Genomic DNA, 15,296 nt, shown 5'->3' with positions numbered 1-15,296 from the left:
GTTATTGCCAACACCTGTTAGGTGCCACAGGTAAGTTACAGGTGCTGTTAATTACACGAATTAGAGAAGCATCACATGATTTTTCAAACAGTGCCAATACTTTTGTCCACCCCCTTTTTTAGGTTTAGTGTGGAATTGTATCCAATTTGGCTTTAGGACAATTCTTTTTATGTTTTTTCATTGAAGACAAATTAAATGAAGATATTAATACCAAAGAATTTGTGATTGCAATCATTTTCAGGAAGAAACTGAGTATTATCTGACAGAATTGCAGGGGTGCCAATACTTTTGGCCACCACTGTATATAGATAGATTGATAGATAAAAAGCAATGAATGGAGGCAGCACACCAAGCAATATGGCAAAAACAGTGGTTTATTAGCCCATAATGCCACTATGGGCTAACAAACCACTGTTTTTTTGTCATATTGCTTGGTGTGCTGCCTCCATTCATTGCTTTTTGTCGGGATGGTTTTTGTTTTTGCCAGGGAGCCTTTGCACCCACCTTATCTTGGTTCTGCTCCTGCTTTTCAAATATATATAGATATATATATACAGCTCTGGCAAAAATTAAGAGACCACTGCACAGTTTTCTAAAAATCACCATCTCTACATGCCCGACAGCCATTCCATTCCAGTGTCAGTTGAATTCCAACCAAAGTCCACCTCATTCTACTTAATGTGCTTCTGATTAGGTGATCACCTGAACCAAATCTTATGTAACGAGGGAAAGTCTAAAAAACACTGCTGTGGTCTTCACAATCCTCTTGCAACAGGACAAGCTGGATGGCAAAACAAGTGCTAGGAATAGCCCAAAAGTAATTTGAATGAAAAAAAAACTTTTTACCATGCCAAAGGAGTTGAAAAGAAAAGTCTTGAGTGAGGGATACAGTGAGAGTCATGTTGCCTCCATCCTTAAAATTTCAAAGACGGCAGTCCATTACAACAAGGTCAAGCAGCAGACATTGGGGACAACAAAGCTACAGACTGGCAGAGGGCGAAAGCGACTCTCCACTGACCGGGATGACCATCATCTTATTCGAATGTCACTCAGCAACCGCAGGATGACATCAAGTGACCTACAAAAGGAATGGCAAATGGCAGCTTGGGTGAAGTGCATGGCAAGAACAGTTCGTAACAGGCTCCTAAAGGCAGGCCTCAAGTCATGTAAAGCTAGAGAAAAGCCTTTCATCAATGAGAAGCAAAGGAGAGCCAGGTTGAAGTTTGCCAAAGACCATAAGGATTGGACCATAGAGGACTGGAGTAAGGTAATCTTCTCTGATGAGTCTAATTTTCAGCTTTGCCCAACACCTGGTCGTCTAATGGTTAGACGGAGACCTGGAGAGGCATACAAACCACAGTGTCTTGCACCCACTGTGAAATTTGGTGGAGGATTGATGATGATCTGGGGATGCTTCAGCAAGGCTGGAATTGGGCAGGTTAATCTTTGCAAAGGACATATGAATCAAGCCGCATACCGCATACAAGGTTATCCTTGAAAAACACTTGCTTCCTTCTGCTCAGGCAATATTCCCCAACTCTGAGGACTGTTTTTTCCAGCAGGACAATGCCCCATGCCACACAGCTAAGTCAATCAATGTGTAGATGAAGGAGCACCACATCAAGACCCTGTCATGGCCAGCCCAATCTCCAGACCTGAACCCCATTGAAAACCTCTAGAATGTAATCAAGAGGAAGATGGATAGTCACAAGACATCAAACAAAGGAGAACTGCTTACATTTTTGTGCCAGGAGTGGCATAAGGTCACCCAAACGCAGTGCGAAAGACTGGTGGAAAGCATGCCCAGACGCATGAAAGCTGGGATTAAAAATCATGGTTATTACACCAAATATTGATTTCTGAACTCTTCCTGAGTTAAAACATGAGTATTGTTGTTTCTAAATGATTAAGAACTTGTTTTCTTTGCATTATTTGAGGTCTGAATGCACTGTTTCTTTTTTATTATTTTTACGATTTCTCATTTGCTGCAAATAAATACAACATTTTTAGATGTGAATTTCGGAGACATGTTCTCAGTAGTTTATAGAATAAAACAACAATGTACATTTTACTCAAAAATATACCTATAAAGAGAAAAATCAGAGAAAATGAAAATTTTGCAGTGGTGTCTTCATTTTTGCCAGAGCTGTATATATATATATATAGAGAGAGAGAGAGAGAGAGAGAGAGAGAGAGAGAGATACACAGTGGGGAAAATAAGTATTTGACACACTGACAAAGAATGGAGAGGTCTGTAATTTTTATCGTAGGTACACTTCAACTGTGTGAGACAGAATCTTAAAAAAAAATCCAGAAAATCACATTGCATGATTTAACATAAGTAATTTGCATTTTATTGCATGAAATAAGAATTTGATACAATAGAAAATCAGAACTTAATATTTGGTACAGAAACCTTTGTTTGCAATTACAGAGGTCAGACATTTCCTCTAGTTCTTGACCAAGTTTGCATACACGGCAGCAGGGATTTTGGCCCACTCCTCCATACAGATCTTCTCCAGATCTTTCAGGTTTCGGGGCTGTCGCTAGGCAACATTGAGTCTCAGTTCCCTCCAAAGATTTTTAATTGAGTTCAGGTCTGGAGACTGGCTAGGCCACTCCAGGACCCTGAAATACTTTTTACAGAGCCACTCCTTAGTTGCCCTGGCTGTGTCTTTTGGGTCATTGTCATGATGGAAGACCCAGTCACGACCCATCTTTAATGCTCTTACTGAGGGAACGAGGTTGTTGACCAAAATCTCATGATACATGATCCCATCCATCCACCCTTCAATACGGTTCAGTTGTCCAGTCCCCATTGCAGAAAAGCAACCCCAAAGTATGATGTTTCCTACGCCATGCTTCACAGTTAGGAAAGTGTTCTTGGGGTTGTACTCATCCTTCTTCCTCCAAACACGGCGAGTAGTGATGAACGAGCACTAAAATGCTCAGGTACTCGTTGCTCGGGTCGAGCAAATTGGATTACTCGCGTGCTTGACCCGAGCAACGAGCCCAATGTAAGTCTATGGGAAACTCGAGCTTTTATCAGGCGGCTCCCCCCAGCAGTCTGCAAAAAAATTGCCCAAATCGATGAGAACAGTGCTCAAATGACATGGGAACAGCATGGGGAAGACCCCTGGAAGCATTTCTGACTCCCAGGTCACTGCTGTCAACAACGTTGTCAGAAGTATTACGCCACTTTTACGGACTCACAATAAAACATACCAAAACGAAACCAAAATGGATTTTCCTGGGAAATATGTTAAGGAACATCCTTTCCATGACATGTACAATGTATATAAAGCAAAATAAATAACCAAAAACAAAAATACTCCTCCACACCTTGGGCTATGTTCACACATAGCGTTTTTGATGCGTTTTTGCACTTTTGCATTGCTTTCAACAAAGACAAATGCATTCACTGGGAAATGTCATTTTAACATTTTACAACCTTATCTGGCTATGCGGTGTGTGACACATCATCAGACACATGCATACAGTGCTGAAAAGACATGGGAACAGCATGGGGAAGACCTCTGGAACCATTTCTGACTCCCAGGTCACTGCCTAAAAGTGTGCCCATCATAAGTGATCCTTGGCGCATGCGAAGATGCCTCCCGCCATGCACCTGTCGTTGCAGACTTGTAACAATCACCGTCCACATCCTTGTCCCAGTGCAGAGTTCAGTTGTCCCTACCCCATTCCTTGGAATGCAAGTGCAAGTATGCAGCCAGCCACCCACCCACCCACAGGCTGCAATACTATACTGCCAAATTTTTGACAGCTGCTTGCACTTGAAATGTGGCCTTTTAGGCTCGTGGAGGGGGAAGCTTTTCATAACCTCATGCCGGCGGCGGCCGGGTGTCCATACTCGGTCCCCAGCCGCCACTATTTCTCCCGGTATCGTCTCCGCCTTCCACAAGCACGGGTCCCACAACATTACCCGTGCCCTCCCCAGTGCACTTATTGGGAAGGACCGCCTAACCACAAATACGTGGACAGGTGAATGTGGCCAGGGACGGTACGGAGCCAGTCAACAACTTTTTTTGCTGAGAGTTGTATTTAGCTCGGTGAATGTATTGGCATAGAGGGAAACCGTATCTACTCCGGCTGTCATTTCTCCATCACCAGGTTCCGCCCATTGTCACACACGACCATGCCTGGCTGTATGTTCAGCAGTGAGAGCCACAGATCGGGCTGCTGTGTTACAGCTTTCAACAACTCTGCAGCGCTGGGTGGTTTGACAATTAAGCATTAAGCATGTTATCTTCAGCACAGCCTGTTGTCGCTTGGCCAAGGCAGTGCTGCAGTGCTGTCAGCTTGTGACTGATGTGGTCATTTCGGAGATGGAGGTGGAGGTGCATGAGGTGAACAATGTGATTACATTGAGGTTAAATTGGTGACGCTGTTTTTTATACTAAAGAAAGATCCTATTGTTTTGGTTTTTTTACGTTATTTTTTTAGACAAATGCATTCACCGGGAAATGTCATTTTAACATTTTACAACCTTATCTGGCAATGTGGTGTGTGACACATCATGAGACACATCCTGTTTTATTTATGATGGAGGGACTCTCAAAGTCCTAAAACCTATTTTTATAGGGACATCAGACGGCCCTTACTATTCTTAAAAGGCCAGCAGTCGGCCCTCACTATTGTTAGAGAGCCATCAGTTGGCTATGCTTTGTTGTTCCCATTATTAACAAGTGGGTCTCCTATACTGTTATTGCGTATCCAGTGACTGCAATGGCCGCCAAAAATTTGGACGCAACCCAATACCCCTTTGAAGAGACATAGAGGAGGGTCTCAGTAAAAAAAAATGTTCCCATTATAAAGGAGCGGGTCTCCTATAGTGGTAATGCCCATTCTGTGACTGTAAGGGCTGCCAAAATTTGGGAAAAACCCAACTAAGAATTTAAAGACACACAAAGCAGGGCCACAGTAACAAGTACGACATGTTCCCATTAGAAAGGAGAGAGTCTGCTATACAGTTATAGGGTATGCAGTGAGTCCAACGGCTGACCAATTTTAGAAAAAGCCCCACAAAGAAATTAAAGACACACAGAGCAGGGCCACAGTGACAACAATTTCCCATTAGAAAGGAGAGAGTCTCCCATAGTGTTGGTCTATGCAGTGAATGCAAGGGCTGCCAAAAATTTGGAGGCACTTCAATGCCCCTTGGAAGAGATGTGGAGGAGGGCCTCATAAAAAAATGTTCCCATTAGAAAGGAGAGGGCCTCCTATACTTGTATTGCCAATGCACTAAGTGTATGGGCTGACAAACATTTACCCCTGGTGGGTATACATGAACATACTGTATAAAAAAAAATTTTTTACGGGCATCATAAACACTCTTTAAAAAAATGATGTGGGTGTTGCATCACGGACCACGGTCACCCTGGTGATATGGTGGTGGAGGATGAGGAGAAGGAGGAGGACAAGAGCAAATAGCCAAAATCAGGAAGCGTATACCCATGTGTGGGTGTGAAAAGGTGCATGGGAATACACCTCCCAAGAAAAGACACTGGATTTGAGTTTATGTTACGCTGCTATCATTCGGTGGTGTTGAGAAGTCTGGCCCAATCCAGCCCTTGTTCATTTTTATAAGAGTCAGCCTGTCAGCATTTTCAGTTGACAGGCCGATGCGCTTATCAGTTATAATTCCACTAGCGGCACTAAAACCCCGCTCTGATAAAACGCTGGTGGCGGGGCAGGCCAGGACCTCCAAGGCATAGAGAGCCAGTTCATTCCACGTATCCAGCTTGGATACCCAATAATTATAAGGCACAGCGGAATCACGGAGGACATTGGTACGGTCGGCAAGGTACTCCCTCAGCATCTTCCCAAACTTTGCACTCCTTGTGAGAGTACCCAGAGCCTCAGGGCCTGTGCGATGGGAGGGTCTGAGAAAACTCTCCCAGAACTTTGACAGTGTTCCCCTGCCTCTGCTGGATTGAAGTTGTGCCTCTCTCGCCTGTACTCCTTGGTTGTCCAACGAAGTGTGCCCTCTGCCGCCAGCGTTTTCAGATGGGAATTTTTTTAATAGTTCCGCAACAAGGGCCTTCTGGTACAGCCCCATTTTTGTAGACCTGTCCGCCTCAGGAATAAGAGATATAAAGTTCTCCTTGTAGCGTGGGTCTAGAAGTGTCACCAACCAGTAATGACTGTCACTCAAAATTTTGAGAACGCGAGGGTCATGGGAAAGTCAGCGTAACATAAACTCAGCCATGTGTGCCAGACTACTAACAGGCAAGACTTCTGTGTCCTCACCAAGAGGATGACTGACCATGCTCTCCTCCTCCTCCTCTCTGTCCTCTGGCCATCCACACTGAACAGACGGTATGACAGCTGTGCAGGTAGTACCGTCTATAGTGCATGAAACTAGCTCCTGTCCTTCCTCCTCCTACTTTTCCTCATTGTCACCCAATCCACGTTGGGATGAGATGAGGCTTGGCTGTGTGTAATCACCCTGTATGGTTCCTTGCTCCATCTCATCGTGCTCTGCCTGCAATGCATCCTCTTTGATTGTGAGCAGAGAGCGTTTCAGAAGACAGAGAAGCGGGATGGTGACGCTAAATATGGCATCATCGCCGCTCACCATCTTGGTGGAGTCCTCAAAGTTTTGGAGGATGGTACATATGTCTGACATCCATGTTCACTCCTGAGGTCTTATGTGTGGAGTCTGAACTGAATACCGATGGCCTTGTTGATTCTGGTACTCAACAACTGCCCTCTTTTGCTCACAAATCCTTCCCAACATCTGCAGTGTAGAGTTCCAATGCGTGGGGACATCACACACCAGTCTGTGAGCCGGAAGCTGCAAATGCTGCTGAAACACTGCAAGGGCGGCGGAAGCTGTAGCTGACTTTCTAAAATGGGCACACAGGCGGTGTACTTTAAGAAGCAGATGTGGCAGCTCCGGGTAGGATTTGAGAAACCGCTGAACCACGAGGTTAAGCACATGGGCCACGTGTGTGAGCTCACCTCGCCTCAGAGCCGCCACCAGGTTCTGGCCATTGTCACATACGACCATGCCTGTCTGTAGGTTCAGCGGTGTGAGCCACAGATCTGCCTGCTGTTTCAGTGCTGTCCACAACTCTTCAGCATTGTGCGGTTTTTCACCTAAGCATATTAGCTTCAGCACAGCCTGTTGCTGCTTGGCCGAGGCAGTGCTGCAGTGCTTCCAGCTTGTGACTGATGTGGTCATTTCAGAGATGGAGGCTGAAGAGGAGGAGGAGGCTGAGGAGGATGAGGTGCAGGAGCTGTAGACCATGGGGGCATGCCTGATTGACCTAGGGCCCGCAATCCTTGGCGTCGGGAGGACGTGTTCCGTCCCAAGGTCCGACTGGGTCCCGGCTTCCACTATGTTAACCCAGTGTGCCGTCAGCGAGATGTACCATCCCTGCCCACAAGCACTTGTCCATGTGTCCGTGGTTAGGTGGACTTTACCGGTAACTGCGTTGTTGAGGGCACGGCTAATGTTTTGGGACACATGCTTGTGGGACGGCACACCGGGAGAAATAGTGGTGACTGGGGACCGAGTACCAAGGGACGGCCACCGCCATCAGGTTGCGGAATGCTTCCGTCTCCACGAGCCTAAAAGGCAACATTTCGAGTGCAAGCAGTCGTGAAATGTGAGAGTTTAGTAGTGTGGCCTGTGGGGCGTTGGCTGCATATTTGCGCTTGCGTTCCAAGGACTGGGGTATGGACAACTGAACACTGCGCTGGGACAAGGACATGGATGTGCTTCCTGATGCTGCTACTTGAGAGTGTGCAACGACAAGTGCAGGGCAGGAGGCATCTTCGCATGCACCATGGACAGGGGATTGGCTTGCATGCACAACAGCGGAAGAAGCAATGGTGCCACCAGCAGACACTGTTCCTGGACCCTGGGCTTCGGCCCACAAAGTCGGGTGCTTTGCTGCCATGTGCCTGATCATGCTGGTGGTGGTCAGGCTGGTCGTTTTGCCACCCCTGCTGATGCTGGCCTGGCGGGTGGTGCAAATGGCCTTTTTGGGGTTATCGGCAGAGTCTTTAAAAAACAACCAGACTCGGGAAGACCTAACAGTTGTACTGGCAACTTCCTTCGTGTTGGTGTTACGGGGAACGGTTGCCTGCTTTCTGTCTGCGGCCACCACACTGCTTCTTCCTGCCTGTTGGGGTGCTCTGCCTCCCTCCCCCTGTGTGCTGCTGTCCTCGCTCTGCATGTCCTCCTGCCAGGTAGGGTCAGTTACTATATCATCCACCACCTCGTCTTCCACTTCCGCACCCTGGTCCTCCTCCTGACTTTCTGGCAATTGTGTCTCATCATCGTCCACCTCTTGTGACACTTTCCCACCGTCGCCTTCGTGTGACCGTGGCTGCTCAAATATTTGGGCATCGCTACACGCAATCTCCTCTTGCCCCGCTTCAAGTGGACCTGGCGAGAGGCCCAAATCTATAAATGGAAAAGTGAACAGCTCTTCAGAGTGTCCAAGTGTGGGATCAGTTGTCACTGGGTACTCGGCATGGTGGGAGCTACTGAGACTTGACCGTGTGGAAGACAGGGTGGTGGTGGTGGTGGCTAAGTGACTGGAAGCATTATTCGCTATCCAACCAACAATCTTTTGACACTGCTCTGGGTTCAATAGTGGTGTGCTGCGGTCCCCTAGAAATTGGGACAGGAAGGTCAGGCGAGAAGATGTGGGTGTTTGTTGTGGCACAATTTTGGCTTGCCCACGGCCTTGTCCTCGGCCTCTGCACGCACCATTACCATCACGTCCAGTTCCCCGTCCCTTGCCACGAGCCTTGCCCATTTTAAATGGAGGACAGTATCTTCCACGCACACTACAAATGACTGAGTTTGGAGCGAACTTATATGTGATCCGTGTTACGGAGAAAACAGAGTTTTAAATACCTGGCCTGTAGGTAAATAGTTTGAACAGCAAACTGCTGTGATTTGCTTCACTGACACACTAAAGGAAATTTTTAATGGAGACCAGAAATGGCAGTATTTTCTGACAACGTATATGTGATCCATGTGACGGAGAAAACAGAGTTTTAAATACCTGGCCTGTAGGTAAGTAGTTTAAACAGCAAACTGCGGTGAATTGCTTCAATGACACACTAAAGGAAATTTTTAGTGGAGGCCAGAATTGGCAGTATTTTCTGACAACGTATATGTGATCCGTTTGACGGAGAAAACACAGTTTTAAATAGCTGGATTTCTGGCGCTGTAATATGGAAAGGACCTGGCTGTATTCTGCAGTGCCAACAAGCAAATGTCACAGAAAAATGGTGTTCTCTGGATTACTTTTTAAGCAAATAATGAGGATTAAGATTGAAAGAAAAGTATTCCTGGCCCCTGAGACCTGGGCCTTTGTATAGAAATATCTAACAGCAGCAGAAGGCAGAATTGGAATGGAGCCTGTTGTGCTATATGCACTGCAGTCTGCTATATACCCTGCCTGCCTGATATCTCTGCAGATGGATTAGTTAGTCCTCAAAAGGACTGTTTGTTAAGATGGATATGTGTAATGTACGGTTTTTCTCCCTACGCTACCTAATACACAAGCAAATCTCTCCCTGACGCAGCTGCACCTCTCCCTACACTGTCTGATTCTGGAGTGACTGTGACGAGCATGGCGGCGCCAGGTCTGATATAGACCTGATGACGCTGTGCGGCCAGCCAATGACTGTAATGCCACAACCAACATGGCTACGGCATTACAGTGCATGGCAGGCAATCCCTGCATGTTCATTGGCGCCAAACATGCAGGGAGGGGACCCGAGCAGTAGCGAGCATGCTCGCTCATCACTAACGGCGAGTGGAGTTGATGCCAAAAAGTTCTATTTTGGTCTAATCTGACCACATGACTTTCTCCCATGCCTCCTCTGGACATTTAGATGGTCATTGACGAACCTCAAACAGGCCTGGACATGTGCTGGCATGAGCAGTTGACATTGCGTGCCCTGCAGGATTTTAATCCATGACGGTGTAGTGTGTTCCTAACGGTAATGTTTGAGACTGTGGTTCCAGCTCTCTTCAGGTCATTGACCAGGTCCTCCCGTGTAGTTCTGGGCTGATTCCTGACCTTTCTCAGAATCCGCCTTACCCCACGAGGTGAAACCTTGCATGGAACCCCAGACCGAGGAAGATTAGCAGTCATCTTGTGTTTCTTCCATTTTCTAATAATTGTGCCAACAGTTGTTGCCTTCTCACCAAGCTTGCCTATTGTCCTGTAGAGCACCCCAGCTTTGTGCAGGTCTACAATTTTGTCCTTGGTGTCCTTTGACAGCTATTTGGTTTTGGCCATGGTGGAGGGGTTGGAGTATGATTGATTGTGTGGTCAGGTGTATTTTATACAGGTCACAAGTTCAAACAGGTGTAATTAATACAGGTAATGAGTGCAGAGTAGGGAGGGCTTCTTAAATGAAAACTAACAGGTCTGTGAGAGCCAGACTTCTTGCTGGTTGGTAGGTGATCAAATACTTATTCATGCAATAAAATGCAATTTAATTATTTAAAAATCATACAATGTGATTTTCAGGTTTTTATTTTTAGATTCCATCTCTCACAGGTGAAGTTTACTTACAGTAACAATTTCAGACCTCTCCATTCTTTGTAGGTGGGAAAACTTGCAAAATCGGCAGTGTATCAAATACTTATTTTCCCCACTGTGTCTGTGTGTATATACGAGGGTCAGTCAATAAGTAATGCCTCCTATTTTTTTTGTCCTTAAATAAGGTAGTTATGTTAAATATTCGAATTTGGCACAATTCCTCAAACCTTCTTCTCCAATCCACAGCAATTGCAACTTCCTGCACCAACAGGTGGCAGGACTGTATGCGTTTGCAAAGTGGCTGACATCGATGTTCGTATTAGACAACGTTCTGTGATTGAATTCTTGCATGCAGAAGGTGAAACGCCCATTCGAATTCATGAGAGACTGAAAAATGTGTACGGTGATGCAACAGTGGATGTCAGTACTGTTAGACGATGGGTTCATCGCTGTAACACAGCTGAAGGGCCATCACCGTTGGCTGACAAAATGCGGAGTGGCAGGCCAGTAACCGCAGTGACTCCAAGCAACATTCAGCGAGTCAATGACATCATTCGTGGTGACCGCCGGGTGACTGCAGATGAATTGTGTGGCATTATCTGCCTCAGTAAAGGCAGTGTGATGAAAATTATTGGACAACTGGGATACAGAAAGGTTTGTGCACGGTGGGTCCCAAGAATGCTTTTTACCATGCTGGAATACATGCCCTTGTTAAACGGTGGACCAAGACTGTGGAAATGGATGGAGATTATATTGAAAAGTGACAAATTAATCGTTAATGTTGTGGTTTTCAACCTATGTAATTGCATTTGAATTTCTTGCCAATTAAAAGGAGAAAAAAAATAGGAGGCATTACTTATTGACTGACCCTCGTATATATATACATACAGACACAAACACTATATATGCTGTATATATGATAAACACAGCATATAACTCTGTATGTACTGTGTATACTGTATATACATACAAACACATATAAAATATATATACTTACCTCCTTTTTAGATCGGTAACTCCACTTGCCAGTTCCTGCTTCATTTGTGCAGATCCCAGATCAGTTGTGGAGGGTCAGACGTGATGAGGATGGGGAACAAAGACAGAACTTCAGTCTAGTGATGGGTCATTCGCAAATGAACCGAGAAAAACAGCCAGCTCCCTGCTGTGAACGATGGGAGCCGCCACCCTAGTGAGAGTTAATAAATTATTCTAATGGCTCTCACTGGGCGTAAAATTCTGGTGGGGGGTGGGGAGAAACCCCGCCCATTCTAACAAAACCCAGCCCACTGATTTTGACTGCTGGTGGGAGGGGTTTCAGACGCATTAATGTCATCTTAAATTTGTGTTCACCATTTAGGATTCAAAAGAACCGTCTGTTTACGGTGAGCGAAGCCAAGTGAGCCAGATCACCAAAAAGAGTCGGAATGCCAATCACTACTTCAGGCAGCTTCCTGCCCTGTCTGCACGCTGGTCTGCAATGGGCCGGGCCCCTCTTCCTCCCTCTCAACTTCTGAACCAACATTGCCGGAGGAGATAAAGAGAGTAGAGACACGCTTCCCAGAGGATGTGGAGTCTTACACACTGGAAGTAATGTTATACATCCTCTGTGTACTTCGTGGATGGGCTGCAGAAGCAGGTGCCGCCTTTTGTGGATGGGGGCACTGGGCAATTGCCCAGTTTGATTCCCCCTCCACCAATGCCAGCCCTGTCTGTCAGCGATGTCCTTGCTTCATTTCACCTCTAATCAACAGAGCAGCTCTTTTTCTTTACGTCAACGGGGCATCACTGCAGACATCATGATGACTGAAAGCCCGCTATCCAGAGTTCCGCAATATGGAGCAGTGACGTCCTGCTAACAGAGCAGAGTGGAGGAGATGACGCTGCTCTACCGACATGACGTCACCGGAATAGAATAGAATCACCGGCAGGAGCGGTCCGTGACCACTATAAGCCAGCAGAGATTGGTGCCTGGCAGAAGACAGGTAATTAGCAACTACTGTACCTGCCTGTTAGTTTTTAGCTTCATCCGCAAAAATAAATAAACGTTCCAGATGACCCTTTTAGTTTATACATTGAGGTATGGATTATACTTTGTATTGGCACTGATTGCTTATTCCATGCTACCATTAGTACAGGATCTCTTAAAAAAAATGTTCTACCTTGACCTCACTGTATGTAATACTATTATCTGTGATACTGTCTTCTGCGCTCGGGATCTTATCCTACCATGTGATACAGTTAGTTACGCTGTATTTAAGGCTATGTGTGAACTGTCTGCTATTATGCTGTGTATAAAGCTATAATGTGGGATACTGTCTTGATGCCTTGTGTGATACTATCTGTTGTAATGCAGTATCTAAGGCTATCATAAGTGACTATATTTACTCCCTAATCATTACAATTCCCATAACAATTGTCGCCCAACTTTCTATAGACCATGAATGTAAAATAATTCTAGACTCCAGTTATATCATTGTATTCAATAAGCTGAAGGCTCCACACCCTAGTGGAATATGTATTGCAGAGGAAATCACAGAATTCCTTTTTATATGACATTGGTAATGACATAGACCCTGTGATCATTACAGTAACTGTTAGTGACATGTGGAAAGTTTACAAGTATTGGTAAATGTGCATCCAGGGTGGAGACACTTCTCATCCCATGTTTATTTTAAAGGGAATATGTCAAGTCGCACAATACTTTTAAACCAGCACCTTTACATTTTAGAGCTTCAGTCCTGAAATAAGTTTTGAGGTTCCATACAAATGTACATATTTGTAAAGTGCAGAAATATCTACTGTATCTACTATATAATTGTCTTATCCCGTCTGTCTGTCTGTCTGTCCTGGAAATCCCGGGTCGCTGATTGGTCCGGCCGCGGCCAATCAGCGATGCGGCATTTCTGAAAAACATGGCGGCCGTTAGCGGCTCATGTGCGGCACGGAGGTCAGCGGCGATGCAGCCGGGAGATGCAGCCGGCTACTCGCAGCATAAGTCCGCCGACCGCAGGCGTCGCTGACCTACATGCGGCTATCGTCGGGAGATCAGCGGCTACGGCCGCTTATCTCCCGAGGACAAGTGTGACGCCCCTCCCCTCCCCCCCTCTCCCCTCCTCTCCTCTCCTCTCCTCTCCCCTCTCCTCCCGTCCCTCCCCCCGCTCGATCAGGACCCCGGCACCGGGCGTCATACTTACCCCTCCCCTCCCCTCCTCTCCTCTCCCCTCCCATCTCCTCCCGTCCCTCCCCCCGCTCGATCAGGACCCCGGCACCCGGCGTCATACTTACCCCTCCCCGTGCCTCCGCAGCAGCTCTTGTGTCTTCCGCTGATGCTCTGTGACGTCTCAGGTCAGAGGGCGCGGTGACGTCTTTACACCGCGCTCTCTCCTGACCGGTCACAGCGCACAGCGTCAACATGTCGGCTACGCTGGAGTCCAGAGAAGCAACTGAGAAGGGAGGTGAGTATTGGATTTTTTTTTTTTTGCATGGGGCAATAGGGGACCTGCATGGGGCACTATGGGGGGATGGATATACAGGGGATATGACTTCCTGCATGGGGCATTATATGGGGGGGAGAGGTGACATCCTACATGGGGCATTATATGGGGGGGAGAGGTGACATCCTACATGGGGCATTATATGGTGGAGAGGTGACATCCTGCATGGGGCATTATATGGGGGGAGAGGTCACATCCTGCATGGGGCATTATATGGGGGGAGAGGTCACATCCTACATGGGGCATTATATGGGGGAGAGGTGACATCCTGCATGGGGCATTATATACGGGGGATGTGACTTCCTGCATGGGGTATTATATATGGGGGGATGTGACTTCCTGTATGGGGCATTTTATGTGGGGGATGTGACTTCCTGCATGGGGTATTATATACGGGGGATGTGACTTCCTGCATGGGACATTATATGCGGGGGATGTGACTTCCTGCATGGGGTATTATATACGGGGGATGTGACTTCCTGCATGGGGTATTATATACGGGGGATGTGACTTCCTGCATGGGGCATTATATGCGGGGGATGTGACTTCCTGCATGGGGTATTATATACGGGGGATATGACTTCCTGCATTGGGCATTATATGCGGGGGATGTGACATCCTGCATGGGGTATTATATACGGGAGATGTGACTTCCTGCATGGGGCATTATAAAGGAGGGTCGGGAGATATACAGTATAGACCAAAAGTTTGGACACACCTTCCCATTTAAAGATTTTTCTGTATTTTCATGACTATGAAAATTGTACATTCACACTGAAGGCATCAAAACTATGAATTAACACATGTGGAATTATATACTTAACAAAAAAGTGTGAAACAACTGAAAATATGTCTTATATTCTAGGTTCTTCAAAGTAGCCACCTTTTGCTTTGATGACTGCTTTGCACACTCTTGGCATTCTCTTGATGAGCTTTAAGAGGTAGTCACCGGAAATGGTCTTCCATCAATCTTGAAGGAGTTCCCAGAGATGCTTAGCACTTGTTGGCCCTTTTGCCTTCACTCTGCGGTCCAGCTCACCCCAAACCATCTCGATTGGGTTCAGGTCTGGTGACTGTGGAGGCCAGGTCATCTGGCGTAGCACCCCATCACTCTCCTTCTTGGTCAAATAGCCCTTACACAGCCTGGAGGTGTGTTTGGGGTCATTGTCCTGTTGAAAAATAAATGATGGTCCAACTAAACGCAAACCGGATGGAATAGCATGCCGCTGCAAGATGTTGTGGTAGCCATGCTGGTTCAGTA

The sequence above is a fragment of the Phyllobates terribilis genome, unplaced genomic scaffold (assembly GCF_046119375.1).
Source record: "Phyllobates terribilis strain yellow unplaced genomic scaffold, ASM4611937v1 Scaffold_1__5_contigs__length_1240528914, whole genome shotgun sequence".
Lineage (NCBI taxonomy): Eukaryota > Metazoa > Chordata > Amphibia > Anura > Dendrobatidae > Phyllobates > Phyllobates terribilis.
This window is presented reverse-complemented; position numbering follows the sequence as displayed.